The sequence below is a fragment of the Eleginops maclovinus genome, chromosome 4, assembly GCF_036324505.1.
Source record: "Eleginops maclovinus isolate JMC-PN-2008 ecotype Puerto Natales chromosome 4, JC_Emac_rtc_rv5, whole genome shotgun sequence".
Lineage (NCBI taxonomy): Eukaryota > Metazoa > Chordata > Actinopteri > Perciformes > Eleginopidae > Eleginops > Eleginops maclovinus.
Genome location: NC_086352.1, coordinates 6,032,001 through 6,053,400, shown reverse-complemented (window position 1 = coordinate 6,053,400; position 21,400 = coordinate 6,032,001). Strand labels below are relative to the sequence as shown.

The 21,400-nt window shown below is 41.8% G+C and overlaps 1 protein-coding gene across 2 annotated transcripts in view; it reads left to right on the top strand.

Moving 5' to 3' along the window:
* Nucleotides 1–6,912: 6,912 nt before the first annotated feature.
* The window catches only part of LOC134863647 (synaptosomal-associated protein 25-A-like), a 53,068-nt gene continuing 38,580 nt past the window's right edge, over nt 6,913–21,400 (top strand). For both annotated transcript variants that reach the window (XM_063882280.1, XM_063882279.1), the window contains exon 1: nt 6,913–7,132. The gene's annotated coding sequence lies outside the window, so the exon portion shown is untranslated. The remainder of the gene's footprint in view (nt 7,133–21,400) is intronic.

The following is a 21,400-nucleotide window of genomic DNA, read 5'->3' as shown; positions in this document are numbered from 1 at the left end:
GTGTCCCCGTGCACGCAGAGAGCCTCTTTGAGACGCTCCTCGCTGAATGAGCAGTTTGCCCCTGCAGTCGCTCACTCCTTACATAATCTGATTCATTTTGCAACGCCACAAGGCCCGACACATGAATACTGAAGACTCCCGAAATACACGGAGAGGAAAGACAGTAAGCGAGGAAGACGAGCTGCAAGTTCAAATGTGACTAATGATGCAAGATCACAACTGCCTTTGAACGTCTGGGTAAAATATTCAACCCACATCAAATTGAAAGTTCCCCAGTTTGTTTCTGACAGAAAGACAATCTGTGTTTGTGTTCAAGGTTTCCTGGAATGTTACCAAAATACAGAGAAGCTAGTGGTGCAACTACACGTGTACTCAAGGGAGGGCAACTCAAGGGAGGGCAACTCAAGGGAAGGCAACTCAAGGGAGGGCAACTCAAGGGAGGGCAACTCAAGGGAGGGCAACTCAAGGGAAGGCAACTCAAGGGAAGGCAACTCAAGGGAGGGCAACTCAAGGGAGGGCAACTCAAGGGAAGGCAACTCAAGGGAGGGCAACTCAAGGGAGGGCAACTCAAGGGAAGGCAACTCAAGGGAAGGCAACTCAAGGGAGGCAACTCAAGGGAGGCAACTCAAGGGAGGGCAACTCAAGGGAGGGCAACTCAAGGGAAGGCAACTCAAGGGAGGGCAACTCAAGGGAAGGCAACTCAAGGGAAGGCAACTCAAGGGAAGGCAACTCAAGGGAGGGCAACTCAAGGGAGGGCAACTCAAGGGAAGGCAACTCAAGGGAGGGCAACTCAAGGGAAGGCAACTCAAGGGAAGGCAACTCAAGGGAGGGCAACTCAAGGGAAGGGCAACTCAAGGGAAGGCAACTCAAGGGAGGGCAACTCAAGGGAGGGCAACTCAAGGGAAGGCAACTCAAGGGAAGGCAACTCAAGGGAAGGCAACTCAAGGGAGGGCAACTCAAGGGAGGGCAACTCAAGGGAGGGCAACTCAAGGGAGGGCAACTCAAGGGAAGGCAACTCAAGGGAGGGCAACTCAAGGGAAGGCAACTCAAGGGAGGGCAACTCAAGGGAAGGCAACTCAAGGGAAGGCAACTCAAGGGAAGGCAACTCAAGGGAAGGCAACTCAAGGGAGGGCAACTCAAGGGAGGGCAACTCAAGGGAGGGCAACTCAAGGGAGGGCAACTCAAGGGAAGGCAACTCAAGGGAGGGCAACTCAAGGGAAGGCAACTCAAGGGAGGGCAACTCAAGGGAAGGCAACTCAAGGGAAGGCAACTCAAGGAGGGCAAGGCAACTCAAGGGAAGGCAACTCAAGGGAGGGCAAGGCAACTCAACTCAAGGGAAGGCAAGGCAAGGGAAGGCAACTCAAGGCAAGGCAAGGCAACTCAACTCAAGGGAAGGCAAGGCAAGGGAAGGCAACTCAACTCAAGGGAGGGCAAGGCAACTCAACTCAAGGGAAGGCAAGGCAAGGGAAGGCAACTCAAGGGAAGGCAAGGCAACTCAAGTCCAGGGAAGGCAAGGCAAGGGAAGGCAAGGCAAGGCAACTCAACTCAAGGGAAGGCAACTCAAGGGAGGGCAAGGCAACTCAACTCAAGGGAGGGCAAGGCAACTCAAGTCAAGGGAAGGCAAGGCAAGGGAAGGGAAGGCAAGGCAAGGCAAGGCAACTCAACTCAAAGCAAAGCAACTCAAGGCAACTCAACTCAAGTTAAAGCAAGGCAAGGCAAGGCCAGGGACGGCAGCTCAAGGCAACTCGAGTTTATATATGTAGCACCTTTCAGCACAAGGCAATTCAAAGTGATCTACACTTGACACATTAAAGAGCGTCAAGAAATAAAGTTCAATATCTCCCAAAGTGAACCAGTGCATGTAACATCCCACTATTAGAGTTGTTACTGCCGTGAGGACGTTGTTTGTCTCCTGTTTTGGTATCGACCAGCTACAGGCGGCTGTGTGTGAACAACAGAAGAACATTTTGAGTTGAACTGAATCAAAATGAGTTGAATTGAAAGAGGAGACTCGGACTGAAGCACTGATTCCTGCTATCATTACAGCTGTTCAAATACCAAAAGCCATCAGAGGGTCAGTGTGTGTGTGTGTGTGTGTGTGTGTGTGTGTGTGTGTGTGTGTGTGTGTGTGTGTGTGTGTGTGTGTGTGTGTGTGTGTGTGTGTGTGTGTGTGTGTGTGTGTGTGTGTGTGTGTGTGTGTGTGTGTGTGTGTGTGTGTGTGCGTCTGATGGTTACCTGCAGAACTTTTGCCCTTTGAATGTTCCCGTCAGGTTATTTTCTGCAGGATTGAAAAGGTCAGTGGTGTAAAGAATGAGCGGAGGAAGAGGAACAGATTTAAAGCGTGCTGTTGAAAATCTCTCTCCTTAATAAACATCTTTCTGCACATTTAATTATGTTTCATACTTCCTCTTTTGGAGGTAAGCTTTCAGAAAGAACTACCAAAAATGCACATTATAAATACTTGAAATAATCAGCAGTTTGGGACAAAATTAAAGACACTTTGACAGTTTTAAAATTCTCTTTCCTATATTTTAAATCACCCAATTAATTCTGAGTTAAAATTGAATTCATGTTAAAAATAAAGCTTTTATTAAGTTAAACTATTTTAAATGTTTTACTTAAATATTTTATTATTTAAATAGATTTTTCCATAATAATAATAATGCAATATTATATAAGTTTTATCTATAGAGAAACTTTACAGATTACATATTAAGATAAATTACATGAAATACATAAATAAAAAAACAACACATGAAATATTAAACATTATTATTATTATTATTATTATTATTATTATTATTATTATTATTATTATTATTATTATTATATTCTGTTTGTCAGACTAAATTACCACAAATTCATATCACAAACATCTTAAACTAAAATAATAAATCCTCTACTTTTGCCCCAATATTAAATATTTCCGTATTTTATATAAAAACTTGCCCTTGCAAACAATCTGATGCTGGCAAATATTATTTATAACTGCATACATTGTCATAGTGTCTCATAATGAGAACAACGTAATTTTTAAGGATATTCAAAAATAATATTGAAAAATAATATTTAAAAAAGCATCGCAATAAAAGCACAGCACTACCTTAAGTGGATTTTTAATAATCCATTCTCTCACACACAACACCTTATTTTATGTGTTTTAAATCAAAATGATTTATTACATTTATTTCGTTTTTGTAGGATTTAAAAAGAGCTGTTGTCTCTTCAGATGCCTGACAGTAAAACATCTTCTATCCCCTCCCTGTGACATCAGAGGGCGCGGCCATTTTGTGAGCAGCATCAAATTAAACATGATGAGGCCGGAAGTGAGGCGCCTGACCTATCAAAATAAAAGCCACCAAAAGATGTTGATGACACAAAGGTTTAAAAACCTCCTAGGACCTGGCGTACACATACGTGGACATCACATTTTTGGTCATATGACCACAGTCGTTAATTCTGCTGAACTGTTGCCTCATGGCCAAGTATGTGGACACTTACACTGTCATCTGGTTGTGTCAGAAGAGTACAACACACTACGGTAAGAATTAAAAATGGCGGCAAACACAAGGGATAATTCAAGTGGCAGCTCCAAACACAAACCTCGACAAGGTAAGAAGTCCTATCATATTTCAAGGCTTTTTCTGATTTAGATATTTATCAAAGCATTGTATGTTTGTCATGACATGCAAATTTGACAAAAAATGTGTGAAAATAACAATTTGGTATGCTGCTAAACATGATGTACACGTATGTGTACATTGGGACTTAGGTTGGTCAAAAATGCTAATATGTTAGCAAAAATGTGCACGAGTAAAATAGCTTATAGCTAACTCTGGTGCAGCTAAAAAGCTGTACATTGTCCCAATGAAATAAATAACAATTAAATAACTAAATACATACATAAATACATAAATTAGTTGGGTTAAAAATGTTAATATGCTAGTAAAAATGTGCCTTGCTATAGCTAATAGCTAGAGTTGTTTATAGCTATCTCTGGTGCAGTTGAAAAGCTGTCCCAGTGAAATAAATAACAAAGAAATACATACATATATAAATGACATTGGTTTGTATTTGATTTTTTCATGTTTTTATTTCCAGAGCGTTTTTCTGTGCAAACAGCATTGGAGCAATTTTGGCTAAATGATGGAGACAACTCAGATTTGGAAGACTTGTCTGACAACGATGATCCCATCCTGGATGCCAATTACCAACCCCGAACACAGGAGCGAAGCAGCAGTGAGGATGAGGATGACAGTAGTGATGATGAGGACCCCATTCCTCAGCCCACTGAGCACAGCAGAGGACGTAAATCTCTCCGTGGTGCAAATAATGGTTAGCCAAGACCCAGTGGATATTTGTTTATTTTAGGCAGGGCCTAAGGGCTAGGTGAAGGATAGGAAGCAAAATGCTTATTTACAACACTTGTTGACAGGTTCAGGGACAGGGACAGATACAGGTTCATCCCTGCAAGTCTCAGAATCGACCTGAATGCGCATCTATTGATGAGCAGATGATTCCTTTCACAGGAGCCTGTCCATGCAGACAATATCTGCCAATGAAGCCAAACCCAGTTGGCATCAAGAACTTCGTTTGTGCTACAGCAGATGGCATTGTGCTGGACTTTGATCTGTATCAAGGTACAGGTGCACTGCTTGAGCAGGTCGAAGAAGAGGTGGGCCTGGGGTTGGGAGGCTTAGTCTTGGCTCGTCTGTGTCAAACTCTGCATCGTGGCACAAAAGTGTATTGTGACCGGTTTCTTCACAAGCATCCGAGGTGTGGAACAAATGATGAAGAAGGAGATGTACATTACTGGTACAATAATGAAGAACAGACTCGCTGGCGCGAAGGAGAAGCTACCCTCTGACAAAACCATGAAAAACACAGGAAGAGGTACCTCATCAGAACTTTCCACTGAAGACGGAAAGTTGTGTGTAGTGAAGTGGTATGACAACAAACCAGTATTGATGATGTCTGTTGTTCATGGCACAGAGCCTGAAGACACCTGCCAGCGCTGGGACAAGAAATTGAAACAGTATGTGACTGTCTCGCGACCAAGCATTGTCCGTGAGTACAACCTCAAGATGGGTGGAGTGGATTTGATCGATAGAATGATTAGCTACTATCGCATGAGTGCCCGTACTAAGAAGTGGACGATGCGGATGCTAATGCACTTCACAGATCTGGCTTTAGGTAACAGCTGGCTACTCTACCGCAAAGACCTCGCAATATGTGCTGCACCAAAGAAGAGCATCATGCAGTTCCTTGAGTTCCGTACAGAAATTGCTACGACCCTCTTGGCCCAGCATCACGGTCAAGGAAGCCATGCAGACCTCTCTGAACAGTCAGAGGAAGAAGACAACTCAAATCAAGGGAACAAACGTCCTGTGACGGCAGTGCCCCATGTCTCGGTCCGCAGGAGGGCGAATGCCCATCTCCCAGAGATGATCAGCCTGAAGAACGCGGCGCGCTGCAGGGTAGCAGGCTGCACTGGAAGAACCCGAGTGCGTTGTGTGACCTGCAAAGTGTTCTTGTGCTTGCAAGGCGATCGCAACTGTTACACAGCCTTTCACACATAGACACACATACACTGCAGCACAACACACACACACACACACACACACACACACACACACACACACACACACACACACTGCTGCAATGCAAAATTTCACATAACACATACTGTAACTGTGACTCTCCAAAGGGGGCAAAAATGTTTTGTTTTTCTTCATTTTGTGTTTTTTCACAATGATGTTCAAAACACATACAATAGTTGAAAGTTGAAAAAACTGCTGTGTTCAAGGTTGAAATAAAATAGTTTTTCACTCTATTACAAAAAGGTGACTTTAATGTGTTTTATGGAAATTCAGACCCAGTGTCCACATATGTGGACATCATTTTTCTCTAAAAGTACATCATGTCAAAAGATGATACTTAGTTTTTATACTTATCAGGTTCCAATAAGCCCAAATAGCAAAGAGAAATAAAAAATGCATATAAAAAAACAGCTCGGGTCTTAGGAGGTTAATGACAATTAAAATACTTAATGATTTGTGCTGCAATGTTTATAATTATAGATTTGAGATTCTAGATGTTGAATTTATCTATGGTTGTCTAGAAGATTTTATTAAAGACGAACAATATATTGAACACTATAAAATGTAAAAGCGCAACACTACATCCTATAAAATACTTACACACGTATTATGGTAAGACAACACATATCTAAATAATAATAGCCCTCACAATAATTAACAATGTAAATCATAATTATTATTTTTTATTGTTATTTTCACATTGAGCTTTGAAATGGTCCATCTTAAATCCAAAACAAGAAATTTAGAACGATATAATTACCTTTATTTATTCTTAAATAACCTTTATTGTAAAACATGTTTTAATACATATTTTTAGAATGTAATATTATAATATTTTAAGTAATCAGGGAAAAAAGGGTTAAAATCTTTCACTTAAAGAACCAAAACAATAAATTAAATGTATTTATTTCCATGGCAGATAAAGGTGTACATATATAAAGACATCTGGTATACAATTAAGATAACAGTTTGAATACAACAATATGTTTCCTGTTTAATTGCAGTTTTTGAACGTGATAATATTGTGCAATAAACCAATTGTAATTTGAAATAATCACTGTATTAAAAAACATGCATTTAAATAATAAATGGTCCCAAAAGCTTGAATTTTGATAAGGCTTCAACACTTAATATGTTATTTATGTCTATTAGATATTTTGAATTTAAGCCATGGTTGTTTACTTATTTGTATTTAATTTGATTACCAATGTGTACTTCTTTTGTATTATTGCATGCCTTTTTTTACCACCGTACATTCCCCTGCTGCAGGACAGATAAAATAATTCTGATTCTGATAGATCCACGTTATCTAACAAATTGGTTAACGCATCATGCTTTTATTTTGTAAAACCTTAACAGGAAGTGTGTGATTTCTCTCCCCTCATGGTGAGGGGGGTGGGGTGCGGGGGGTGTATTTCCATTTAATAATCCACATCTCAGTCCCTGAGAGCTGCAGCACGGAGCCACATTTCCCCTGAAACTGAAGAAAAACAGCCACATCAAACCGAGCCGAGCAGAGGAAACTCCACCAGGTAAACCTACAGACTCACCTGCTGCACACACACACACACACACACACCACACACCAGGGTCAAATTATAATAATCCATTAAAATCTGTGTCGGATTTAAAGTGTCGTCGCTTGTTCCTCACCCCGAGGTTGCTGGGTCAAGTTTCCTCCTGCGACTGCTGGTTTTGAGTCTCATTTTTCCGCGGAAAATCCCGGAACTTTCTGGTGTTTTCTTTCTGCTTTTGCACGCGGACCTTCTGTCCGTCTTAAATATATTACAGGATTAAAGAAACTGTTTGTTGTCTGGATTAAATGAGAGGATAAAGCAGCCTCTCTCTGGAGCAGTGTCCCAGGTTTCCTCTGGTTTAACCCCGGGGCTCTGGAGCCTTGTGACGGATTGAGAGACGTTTCAGCACCGGGGACAGCTCCGGAGCAAAAGCGCAGTCAGAAAATAGATGAAAATGGCCATTAAATGTTGATTAATTGAAGCAGTAATTAGTTGAAGTGTGCATGCTATACATCTATCTGATTACACGTTCCCCTCTGTATAAACCAGCTGTGTTTTGTGCGACTTTCATTCATTTTGGTGCCAAATCAGTGCCGTTTTAGCCTTTTTTTCCACAAATGTGCCGTATTTTATCCACTCTTTAGTCAATAAATAAATCAATACTCGTCAAATTAATGTATACATGTATGTTTTAGAGATGTATTGTTTAAATAAATTAATATATATGAAGTTAAAGGCAAAATTAGCCACATAACATTACATTTTTGTCATATTTTTCTTGTAAATTCATATTTTTGGGCATTTACGCTGGAGGATGTTTTGTGCACAAATTCCCAAGATAAATAAAAAGTAGTGCCCAGGTGAGACAAAAAACAACAACAATTTCCAGTCATTTTTCTAAGTTCACCTTATTTTAAAACATGCAAACGTGTCAAAACAGAGCTGTAGTTTTCATATATTATGTACAAATCTTCCATTTTCCTCTCATAAGGTGGAAGCATGCACGCCTTTACTTTTTTTGTTGCTGCGTAGAAGTTTTTTATGGCTGTGAAATCATGCAGAAGGAGGGCAGGGCACATGAAGTAATGTCTGTAAGAATTCCTCGCTAATGATTCCCTCGCTTTAGGGCTTTATTTGGAGGAAAAGTCAGATTTATATGTCTTTTTATCTGCCTGTTTTTCTGGCAGAGGTGTGTACTTTTTGGTTGGACGAAAGCCAAAACACTGTTGTTGTTGTTGTTGTTGTTGTTGTTGTTGTTTGGCAGGCTGTGAGTTTGGCAGCAATTTTCTTCCTGTTTCTCCATGTGGGGGATTAAAAATCATGTAGTTGCAGCTCGGACTCAATGAAGGACAGTGTTTCTGTTTAAAACGATCAACAAAAGGGTAATTTCACCCAAAAGTCTTAGGAAATGTTGTGACTGATAGTGGAACATTTTCAAACAAGCCTTAAATATAAGTAATAATTGGAAAAATGTGGATTATTATTTAAGTAATGTTTGGATGAACATGCAAACCTTTGACCCTTCCTGCTTCCCGTCCTGTGTTACGGGAATGTCAGCGAGGACGAAGAGCTCAGACTGACGCTTAAGCAGATCTGTGATTTTGCAGCCTGGTGTTTGTAAGCATAGAGTAAACAGATACTTGAATTAGGACAGGAAGTGACCAGGAAAATACCTGCAACCTCGTTCAGCCTTTAGTTCATTTCCACGGTTATTTATTTCTCAGATTTCTGCTCCAGTTTAATAGAAAGAGCCGAAGTTAGATAACAAATACAGTGCTGCCGGGAAGATGTATTTTTGCAGAATGTTACTACAGGAACTACAGCATGGTCACATGACTTCATCTCACCACCGCTAAGCTAAAGGCGGCTAATGTTGGGCTATAAAGGAACTACAGCACGGTCACATGATTTCATCTCACCACTGCTAAGCTAAAGGCGGCTAATGTTGGGCTATAAAGGAACTACAGCACGGTCACATGACTTCACGTCACCACCGCTAAGCTAAAGGCGGCTAATGTTGGGCTATAAAGGAACTACAGCACGGTCACATGACTTCACGCCTCCACCGCTAAGCTAAAGGCGGCTAATGTTGGGCTATAAAGGAACTACAGCACGGTCACATGACTTCAGGTCACCACCGCTAAGCTAAAGGCGGCTAATGTTGGGCTATAAAGGAACTACAGCACGGTCACATGACTTCACGCCTCCACCGCTAAGCTAAAGGCGGCTAATGTTGGGCTATAAAGGAACTACAGCACGGTCACATGACTTCACGCCTCCACCGCTAAGCTAAAGGAGGTTAATGTTGGGCTATAAAGGAACTACAGCACGGTCACATGACTTCACGTCACCACCGCTAAGCTAAAGGAGGCTAATGTTGGGCTATAAAGGAACTACAGCACGGTCACATGACTTCACGTCTCCACCGCTAAGCTAAAGGCGGCTAATGTTGGGCTATAAAGGAACTACAGCACGGTCACATGACTTCACGTCTCCACCTCTAAGCTAAAGGCGGCTAATGTTGGGCTATAAAGGAACTACATCACGGTCACATGACTTCACGTCTCCACCGCTAAGCTAAAGGCGGCTAATGTTGGGCTATAAAGGAGCTACAGAGTGTCTTAAAAGTGGTTATTTTGGGCTTTTCTTGTGTTCGGTCTGCAGGTGTTTATCTGATAGTGACGATGAACGCAGGGTGCACAAAAGTAATCGGTTTCCTGCTGAGCAAACCCCCCCCCCCACCACCACCTCCTCGGCACCCGTCACTCACCCATCCATCACCCAGCCCACATATTGGTGAGAAATCTCCACCAGCCTCATCTGTCGAAAACACACACACACACACACACACACACACACACACACACACACACACACACACACACACACACACACACACACACACACACACACACACACTTGTTCCTTTCACAGTTACACAGTTTAATTTATTCCCCTTGTTAGGAATTCATCTTGTTCTTCTTGCACTCTGAATTGCATTTTGATCTTCCACTAAAGTGCCAGATGGTAGAAGAACAGTCAAATGAACGAATGCACCGTGATTACAATCCTTTGTCTTCACTGCGTGTCGCTCACTTAAAATTATGAGCAGCGAAATCACATTTACAGTCGCTTCTTGGCTGCCTTTGTCTTTTGTATTTACAGATTTGTTTTTGACATGTTCTTTGGCACATCCTTCATCAACATAGACTTGTCATGTTTAGTTAATTCCCCTTTTTTGGGAGGGTGGAGCAGATGTTTTTTAGAAAGCCCTGCAGGATGTGTTTGACTCCCCACAGTGTGTGCTCAGAGTAAGATGAATTATTTGTGCTGCTCACAGAGGTGTTGACTTGAGTCACATTACTTCAGGGTTTTCTTGCGTCACTTGTGTCAGATCTTCGTTAAGGCAATATTTATGTAATTTAGGCAACATTTAAAGTGCTGATGGGTGAGAAGCTGTAGCAAATTATAGAAGAATTTTGACTACAAAAAGTCAAACACTGACCAAAGAATAAATGATGAAGGCCTTGTTATGTGTTTTGGGGTTCTTCCTTTCCTGTAGTGTGTCGTATAGGTTTTTGTGCATGTAAATAGAATCCTTTGTTTACTTTTGGAACATAGTGACATCACTATGTAACACTCGCACTCGTATGGGCTTGTGCTCCAACATATTGTACGTGATATGCTAAGAAGGCAGGATATCTCTTAGTCACAACGGAGCCGGCCAGCTGACCAATGATGATTTTAAGTAATGTCCATTATCGTACCGTGTGGAGTTTTTGAACACTAGTAGCACCATGTAGCAACGCTCTCACACCCTCAGGGACAGCACATAAGGCATGTTGATGTTTGTTGTTTGTTTACAATAAAAATCAAAATGGCAGCATCATGAAGAAATGGGTACTTTTGAGATCTAGCTTCCCGACGATTCACTTTTACACCGCTTTCTCAAATATAGACAGCTGTAACGTGACAACTATGCTAACACAAGCTAACCTCAACCAAGTGCTACCATATAAGATATAGATGGCTCGCTAATATTAAAGCCTGGTTTGTGGTTCACCTGCAGCTATCTGAGGTAGCCGCTATCTGAGGTAGCCTTTAACTAAGGTAGCAGCTAACTGAGGTAGCCACTAACTGAGGTAGCAGCTAACTGAGGTAGCCACTAACTGAGGTAGCCACTAACTGAGGTAGCAGCTAACTGAGGTAGCCACTAACTGAGGTAGCCGCTAACTGAGGTAGCCGCTAATTGAGGTAGCCGCTAACTGAGGTAGCCTCTAACTGAGGTAGTAGCTAACTTAGGTAGCCGCTAACTGAGGTAGCCACTAACTGAGGTAGCTGCTAACTGAGGTAGCCGCTAATTGAGGTAGCCGCTAACTGAGGTAGCCTCTAACTGAGCTAGGAGCTAACTGAGCTAGGAGCTAACTGAGGTAGCCGCTAACTGAGCTAGCAGCTAACTGAGGTAGCCGCTGACTGAACTAGCCGCTGACTGAGGTAGCCGCTGACTGAGCTAGCAGCTAACTTGCTAATGCCTGCTAATGTTAGCATGAGTTAGCATTCATTAAGTAGCTAAAGCTGTCCGTCCATCAAAAGAGAAGAGAAGTTCTTTAATGATCCCAATTTGGTGCACATTCAAATTAAAAGAGTGGAAAAAATGAGGAGACCACTGCAGCATTATCAGTTTTCTGGTGTTATTATTTATAGGTATGTCTACCAGTCAAATGAATTAATGAATTTTGTTTTTGTATTCTATAAATTACTGACATTTTGTCTCTGTGTTGGAATTCAACAGACATACATACATGTAGAGATTAAGATTTAAGAAACATTTGGAGTCAATGTACACAAAATATAAAGCAGGATATTATATATACACTAAGTGTGTAAGGAATTGAATATTCAATTGAATATGAAAGTAAAATGTACAGTGTGAGTTTAAGTCCAGTTATCCAAAACCCTGTAGACCCCAGAGATGTGATCCAAAATATGAGAAGGAAAAAAATCCACTTAGTGTCTCGAAGCCTTAAACACTTCGCTCCACACAGTCCCACGGTGCAAGAACAGGCTTTGTCACAGCAGAGCGGGACTCAAAGAGGCTCCATTTTCTTCATTACAAGTGCGTGGAGCATCAAAATGATCTTGCAGCTGTTATTTTAAGGTGCAATAGTTACGTAACGTTGCTTTAGAAGAAAAGCAGTGAACCATCGCTCAGACGCAGTGTCATGAATCTGCACAGACACGGTGTATTCTGATCCTGATGCTCTCAGCACTTCAGATGTTGGAAGCGGTGATATGCATATCCCGTCGTATCGATCGGGATGACATGGCCGATCTGTGGTAACATGACCCCTCTGAAGGGAAGATTTTCAAAGTGGATTCAGGGTGTTTATCTGCCATCAGTCAAAACCTGCAAGCAGTTCTTCTTTTGCAAAGAGTTGCATAAGCTACTTAACACATGGATCTGCTTGGGGATTTGTGTGTGTGTGTTCTGAGTAGCTTTACCATGTCTTTTATTCATCCCACACGCATAAATGTATGCGTATATGCACCTTTATCTATTCTCATACGTGGGCTATATGCGCCTGTCAGCACAAGGTACGTGTTAGTGTATAAATGAACAGCATGTAAAGAGCATCATGTTGACAGGTGTCCATTCGAATGTGAGGAGAGAAACGGTGGAAAAGGAGGGGGCGGTGGACAGTGCGAGTGTGTGTGCCCTCTAGGTTTAGTGTGGTAGCGAGAGAGAGAGAGAGAGAGAGAGAGAGAGAGAGAGAGAGAGAGAGAGAGAGAGAGAGAGAGAGAGAGAGAGAGAGAGAGAGAGAGAGAGACAGGCTGAAAGAAAGCATGGACGAGAGGGAGGGAAAGTAACAGAGAGAAGGGGAGGGAGAGTGGTCCATGTGTTATGTAAGTGTGAGGCATCTCTGCATTTGTGTGTGTGTGTGTGTGTGTGTGTGTGTGTGTGTGTGTGTGTGTGTGTGTAGATTAATCCAGTGGGTTTTATCCTCAGTGAATGGGACAGTGGGGCTTTGCAGTGATTATCCCTGCAGGCCACAGATGATTGCTTTGAATCTCCAGCACCCCGCCGTGCTTCTCGTGTACAGTGGCTGCAGATGCATGATTTCATATACGATCCTCAGATCAAAACACTCCTTAAATGTTGATTTCCTCCACCTCTCTATAGCTCCCACTTCCTGGTTAATCTGACCCAATCCCAGCCCACCATATCTGTCGGTCTCTCCTCTGGATTATATAACGATGAAATGTCAGGAAAGCGATCTGCTTCATCATCCCTGCTCAGAGGAAACAAAGGAATGCTGGGAGATAAAATAGGGGCCAGGGCTGGGCGGCAAAATCTGTTTCTTATTATACACCTTAATATTGTGTTTTAAAAGTCATTTATTTATAGTTTTATTAAGTACAGACAAAATATACAATTAAAAGCCAAGACCTATGACAACGCGGCTAAATCAATAAAATAAAATCATAAAAATAATAAATAAAATAAAATAATAAAAACAATAAATAAAATAAAATAATAAAAATAATGAATAAAATAAAATAATAAAAATAATGAATAAAATAAAATAATAAAAATAATGAATAAAATAAAATCATAAAAACAAAATAATGAAAACAATTAATAACAATAACAATAATAATAATAAATATTTAAACATAAATAATAATTAAAATAAATAACAAAAGACAAAACAGATTAGGATCATTTCAAAATGTAAAATATTTACACATGACATGAAGATTGTTGATGTAATAAGTGGGTAAATACAAACAGCTTAAACCGTTTTTGGGTCTAGAACCATCACTTCACTGCCTTTAAAAACAAAACAAGGAAAAGACACGCGTTGCATATTATTTATTCTAATGAGTTTAATTTTCTATTTAGAGTCGGAGGATGAAACCCTCTGTACTGTCACTGCAGAGCACACACAGTGAAATGTGTCCTCTGCATTTAACCCATCCTAGTACTAGGAGCAGTGGGCAGCTATTGCGCAGCGCCCGGGGAGCAATGGGGAGGGGGGATTGGAGGTGTCCGGTGCCTTGCTCAAGGGCACCACAGCAGGAGGTGACTGGGACCTCTCCAAGTAGCAGTCCACTTTCCATATTTCACGTCTGTTCGGGGACTTGAACCGGCGACCTCCTGCTCCAAGCCCTTACTGACTGAGCCGCTGCTTTTATCATGCATACTCTGATAAAATAGTTCATTTTTGGATTAAAACATATATCTAAAATAACCTGAGGTGGGAGAAGGACTGAGATCTTTCATGAGGTAAAGGTAGCTATACTCATTTGTAAAAATCCCAACTACTACACAAAAGCATGTGGATCAAAATATATGCTTAATAGCCCATTTTGTAAAATCATATACCAACTGGATTATAATTATTGATGCATTAGTGTTTCTATGACAGCTGGAAAAGGTTGAGCTAGTTTGAATTCCTTTACATGCTGCTGCTGTTAGTAACTACCCTGTAATTATATATACACTTTACGTTGAATTACGTTTGGTTTTAGCTTACAATCAGACAGCAGGGTAAAAAGCACAATATTGGCTCCTTAAATGAAGGTGTAAAGCAGTATGAAAAAGGACTTTATTAAATGTGCTTTATGACATTCTACCGCTGCATCCGACACATCCATTCTGTGGTCCTTTCCCAGTGTCGTGTCCCCACTCTCAGGGCGTTTATCCTCAGATTTCCTCAGTGATTTTCCGCAGCAGATTTCCCTCTCTGTGCGCTTCCTGTCTCTCCGTGGGGAAGGCTTTAATTCTCCGAGGCCATATTGTCCCTGCAGGCGCTGCTGTGGGCACGGACCCAGCGCTGTGTGAGGTTTCATACCTTATATAAAACCATCATCAGGAGGACGGAGCTGAAAGTGGTTCTAATGCTAAAAACTAACCCCAGATATTATTTCTAAAACATTTCTTGAAGACATTTTACTGGAAAACCTTCTCAGTGTCAAATATCTGGGGGATCATGTGATAACAAAATGAGTATAATGAAGTAGAAGACCCCGTTTCACAACTAGCCTACAAACATGGTCAAGTCATTGGTGCAACGTGGCAACACAGATGGAAACAACAGAGAGTAATTGAATGTGAAATACCGAAATGACTCACAGCCCTATAGCTCAGTTTGTCCTCATGAAAAACAGTACATGCATTTAGGTACTCTTTAAACTAAAACATACATTCTGCAACTTCATAAAGAGGATGGCCTTTAGTTTCAGTACAGATTGTTGAAGAGTCCTCTCCTGCTGATGTTCAGGTGTATGTCAGTATGTAGAGTCTCTACTTTAAAGAGTCCTCTCCTGCTGATGTTCAGGTGTATATCAGTATGTAGAGTCTCTACTTTAAAGAGTCCTCTCCTGCTGATGTTCAGGTGTATATCAGTATGTAGTGTCTCTACTTTAAAGAGTCCTCTCCTGCTGATGTTCAGGTGTATATCAGTATGTAGAGTCTCTACTTTAAAGAGTCCTCTCCTGCTGATGTTCAGGTGTATATCAGTATGTAGAGTCTCTACTTTAAAGAGTCCTCTCCTGCTGATGTTCAGGTGTATATCAGTATGTAGTGTCTCTACTTTAAAGAGTCCTCTCCTGCTGATGTTCAGGTGTATATCAGTATGTAGCGTCTCTACTTTAAAGAGTCCTCTCCTGCTGATGTTCAGGTGTATATCAGTATGTAGAGTCTCTACTTTAAAGAGTCCTCTCCTGCTGATGTTCAGGTGTATATCAGTATGTAGTGTCTCTACTTTAAAGAGTCCTCTCCTGCTGATGTTCAGGTGTATGTCAGTATGTAGCGTCTCTACTTTAAAGAGTCCTCTCCTGCTGATGTTCAGGTGTATATCAGTATGTAGAGTCTCTACTTTAAAGAGTCCTCTCCTGCTGATGTTCAGGTGTATATCAGTATGTAGCGTCTCTACTTTAAAGAGTCCTCTCCTGCTGATGTTCAGGTGTATATCAGTATGTAGAGTCTCTACTTTAAAGAGTCCTCTCCTGCTGATGTTCAGGTGTATATCAGTATGTAGTACAATCTGTCAGAGCGCTAGCCAATAGTGTTACAGAGTGATGTCACTCTGTCAATATATGTTGTTTCGAAGTGAAATGCTATATAAAAAATGTGACCCGACAGCGCATGCATGTACAACTGAGATTATTAAGCATCCACGCCAACAAACAACTGCAGGCTCTAATTTATTGTCCGTGCAAATCCTCACTATTTTATTCTAATATTAGATCCTGTGTGTGTTAAAGCCTCTTCGTATTTCCGGTGTGTGTGTGTGTGTGTGTGTGTGTGTGTGTGTGTGTGTGTGTTGCTGTGGTGCATTAGCAGCCAGGCATGTAGTGGTGGGTTTTCTGTCTGAATAGTTCAGCCCTCCAGCTCCCATAATGCTCTCTGGCCCGGTCACGTCTTGGTGAGTGTGTTTACTGTTTATAGGTCAGCATGCAGCCTCGGAGTTTGTGCACTGCTGGCCGTCTGCATGTAATGGTAGGTATATGACTGAATTAATATTCTCTTTAGGTAATAAAGAGTTATAATACATGTCCTTTTTGGATTACCTCAGCATCAAATGCAATGCAAATAAATCCAAGAGAAAGGAAATATCAATGAGAGGATTTTACTGAAGTGTGTTATGTAAGACAGCAGAACCATGAGACCTTAGAGGAGAAGAAACCGAGATATTTACGATCAAATTTAGGTGTCCCCTGGTCTCCAGCTGTGTGCGTCTCTCTTTAGTGTCCCCTGATCTCCAGATGTGTGCGTCTCTCTTTAGTGTCCCTGGTCTCCAGCTGTGTGCGTCTCTCTTTAGTGTCCCCTGGTCTCCAGCTGTGTGCGTCTCTCTTTAGTGTCCCCTGGTCTCCAGCTGTGTTCGTCTCTCTTTAGTGTCCCCTGGTCTCCAGCTGTGTGCGTCTCTCTTTAGTGTCCCCTGGTCTCCAGCTGTGTGCGTCTCTCTTTAGTGTCCCCTGGTCTCCAGCTGTGTGCGTCTCTCTTTAGTGTCCCCTGGTCTCCAGCTGTGTGCGTCTCTCTTTAGTGTCCCCTTGTCTCCAGCTGTGTGCGTCTCTCTTTAGTGTCCCCTGGTCTCCAGCTGTGTGCGTCTCTCTTTAGTGTCCCCTGGTCTCCAGCTGTGTGCGTCTCTCTTTAGTGTCCCCTGGTCTCCAGCTGTGTGCGTCTCTCTTTAGTGTCCCCTGGTCTCCAGCTGTGTGCGTCTCTCTTTAGTGTCCCCTGGTCTCCGTTGTGTTGGAGCTTCTTGCAGCGTTTGGTTTCTGCAGCTTTTAGTAAACTGCTCATGTTTCCTCTGCTGAATGTTCTCTAGATGCTGCATGTGTTGAAGAGCTGCTGCAGATGTTTCTGCAGGAGTTCTGATTTGAGTTTCTATATCTGCATCCTCTCTGAAGCTGCAGCACGTTTCTCCTGATGTTTTGGGCCGTTGTAGCACGTTAGCACCTGTCGGCCACCGTAGACACAGCCTGCTTTGAAGAAGACTACATTTGAATGAATCCATAAACAGAAACACTACATGCAAAAGCTCTGTTCTTCAGCGTTGTGTTGTCCCTGATGTAGCATGAATGCTGTCTGAGAGTGGAGGCGTTTCACTCCTGAGTCTGACTGAGACAGCTTTGATTATATAAATAAATATCACTCTGCTCGTCCGGACCAGAGAGGTTAAAGTGTACTGACAGGCCATGTGTGTGTGTGTGTGTGTGTGTGTGTGTGTGTGTGTGTGTGTGTGTGTGTGTGTGTGTGTGTGTGTGTGTGTGTGTGAGAGCAATTGAAAAGGTATCAGTCTCTCCATCTTAACGACAGACTCTCTGACGCCAGGATAAGTGTTTTCTAAGAGGCTACACACATCTGCATGAGTGCGATCTATTAAAGTATATTGACTGATACTGAAAGCGTAAAGGAATTATATCGGAGCGGTGCATCTCTCAGAATCATCCCAGACCATTTTTCTACCTGGTTATTCCTTTAATATCATTGTGTGTTAACATAATCTCTAAGGCTGGCAAATGTAGTTCTTCAAATCATGGACATAAAATACACATTTAAGAACACAGCAATATACTCTCAGACGTGTATCTGTAGAAATGCTTTGGCAGTACTGTGTGTCATAATGGTGATAAAGCAAATTGAATTGAATATCTTAAAGGCGCCAGATTCTGTTAATTGACATTTCTATTCTGTGCCTCTACTGGAGGGATTTGAGCCTTTGCAGACCGTTTACATGCACCAAAACCTATGGAACACACTAAACCCTTCAAAAGCAAACAGTAAAAGTATAAGTACCTCAAAAATACAAATGCAATCACCACTGAATGCACGGAGCAGCCTCAGATCAGCCTGACAATGTCATAGAGATGATAGAGAAGACACTTTGAAGAAATAAAAACAACGTTAACTTACAAACAGTCAACATATAGGTTCTTATGTAAGCCATGAAATAGGTAGAAAAGTATGAGGATGAAGGATCTAAGCGTTGGAAGATTTCAAATCCAAGTGTGTCTGCAAGTGTCCTTACAGACAGGCAATGGATGCAAGGTCCGTCTGCACCTTAAACCTGCAGCGGTGTTGTGTAATAATCACATTTAGCCTCTTTCCTGAGTGTTTTTTAAGGTGCATGTCTTCTGTTATACTAAGATGGGACCCCAGATGGCCACAGTCGTATTATTAGATCAATGAAATGAGAAATATGTATAAAAACATATTCATCTGGCGCTCACTGAGAGCAACTGCTGCAAGAGTATTGGACAGCTGAGCAGGATAGAAAATAACAAAAACCAGAGACACACACACACACACACACACACACACACACACACACACACACACACACACACACACACACACACACACACACACTTTACGTGCTGTTGCATTAATAATGTTGACCTGCCTCTATCCAGTGAATAATGAAACATGGTTCTGCTTTGATGTAGGGAAATGTTGGACCCTCAGACAGGCACACACACACACACACACACACACACACACACACACACACACACACACACACACACACACACACACACCTGTCACTCAGCTTGCTGCTCTCCTGTTCGTCCTAGTTCTCTCCTCGATGATGTTTTAAGTCTTTGTGGAGAGGTGGCAATCTCCACACACACACACACACACACACACACACACACACACACACACACACACACACACACACACTTCATTTTTTACCATCTCTTTGTGATTTATTCCTCTGGAAATGTGTTTTTTTCCCTTGCAGATAAAAGACTTTCACATATTACAACATGGAGAAAGAGAACCATACATTTGTGATTTTTTATGACTTTAGTTCTATTTTTCTTTCTTGGAATATAACTCCCATTGAAGCTCCATCATTTCTATATGTTTTTTTAAACTACAATGGCCCTCATACACTCTCGTAGCAGACCTCAGTTGGAATGGACAGAATGGAAGTCGTCATTCTCTGTTTTATAATTACAGAGATTATTATGAAGCCATTAAAATAAAGTGTTAAGCCGCGTCTGTTCTGACCTACTGTTGAACTAATTTAAATAAAGCACAGATAACATAGACGGGAGACAGGAGGGCGAGTCTGGTGCAAATAGAGGAGGGACACAGGGAATTGGAGGAGGACATGTCCGCCCCTGCTTTCATATCTCCTCCGTTACCCTCACTGCTGAGGCAGGAAGTGCAAAACGAGACCGAAGAAATGTCACACGATGTGTTGAGATCTTTTCAGCTGTCCGTTACTGCTCCTTCATGCACGTTCCTCCTGTAGGGCTCACCGTTGGGTTCACCTTTCTGCTATTCAGTTCTTCGCAATTATACCAAAAAGTAGGGGAGCGTCGTAGAAATTGAAATGCAAATGTTGCCATCACACTGTGCCTACCGTCTCCTTTTCCACTGCCTCGAGAGCTGATGCTCAGAAAGAAAGGCATGAAAGAGAGAGAGGGAGAAAAGTGCAGCAGCTCTTCTGAAAATCCCCCAGATTTAGGTTAGTGCTTCAACAAGCCCGTGAGAAAAACACAAGCGAACAGCTGATGAGATGACCTGGTTTCTCTGTGACTGTGTGCATCCACTGCTTCCCCTTGTCCTATATTTCCCCCACAAACACTGTTTATCTCCACTGAAAACACGCCGCATGATTGATGGCAGTCTTCGGGGTTTTAGAGCGGAGGCAGTTTATCACGACAACCTGACACAGTGACGGACAGTAAACAACACCACTTCATCCTTCATCCTGCGTCTCTCTCTGAATGCACTTTGAGACCTTGAGCGCATCTCAAGGATACGACGGTCATCTATTGTCTACAGGGCTGTGCAATGAAATGCTGTTGTAGTCCCATCGTCTATTGGAGGGGTTTTAAGCAGTGGTGGAAATCTGACTGAGATTTTACTGAGCAAAGTAAGAGTAGTAATACTGTCGTGTAGAAAAGCCTTTAGCCTAGTGTGGCTTTTCCCTCCAAGCATGGTCCTATCCCTCCAGGACTGTCAGCACACAAGTCCATTTAGGATTTGGAATTTGAATTTGAATTTGCATTTGAATTTGGAACTGGAACTGGGAATTGGATAAAATTAGATTTTGAAATTAGATTTTTAATATGAATTTTAATTTGGAATTGTCCCTCTAACACAAACTGTCAAATCCACTTGGAATATGGTGATACACCCATATTTGAAATAAGGAAAAGTACCTTTCTGCATCACAGCCAGTTTTGCCTTCATTGCATTTTAAGGATACACAGATCATTTATTTCGATTTTACAAATAGGAGTGCAAAAAATGCAGTTATTTTAATCTACCTGCAGGTGTGTTTCATCAAGTCTTACAAAGTAGATTACCCGTCAATTACCATTTCCTCTCAAAGTTATCCTATCCTACTATTTTCTTTCAGCCTGACGTTAGAGGAGACATTTCTCCATGTGCATCTGTTGTTTCACTAGTGGCTCGAGGTTTCCAGAGTGAAATTTTCCATTTTGTACGCTTTGAAAAGATTTGTCTTTGTTGGCCCGAAATAGCTGCGCATCGTTGGATTCTTCCTCGATTGGGGGTTTGCAGAGCTGCGTGTTAATCATATCAGAGTATAACGGGGCTATTCCATTTCCCTGTCTGTAGCTCAGAGCCAAAACTGCTCATGCTCTCCGCTCTACTAAACTCTACTACATTCTGGAGGCAAATGTCTTTATAGTTTCAGTGTCAGGATGTGTGAACAATGGGCTCAATATTCATTTTAAGGACACTGGGGTGAGGACAACAGTGTGTTCACGTATAATTATCCATTAGAGTTAATA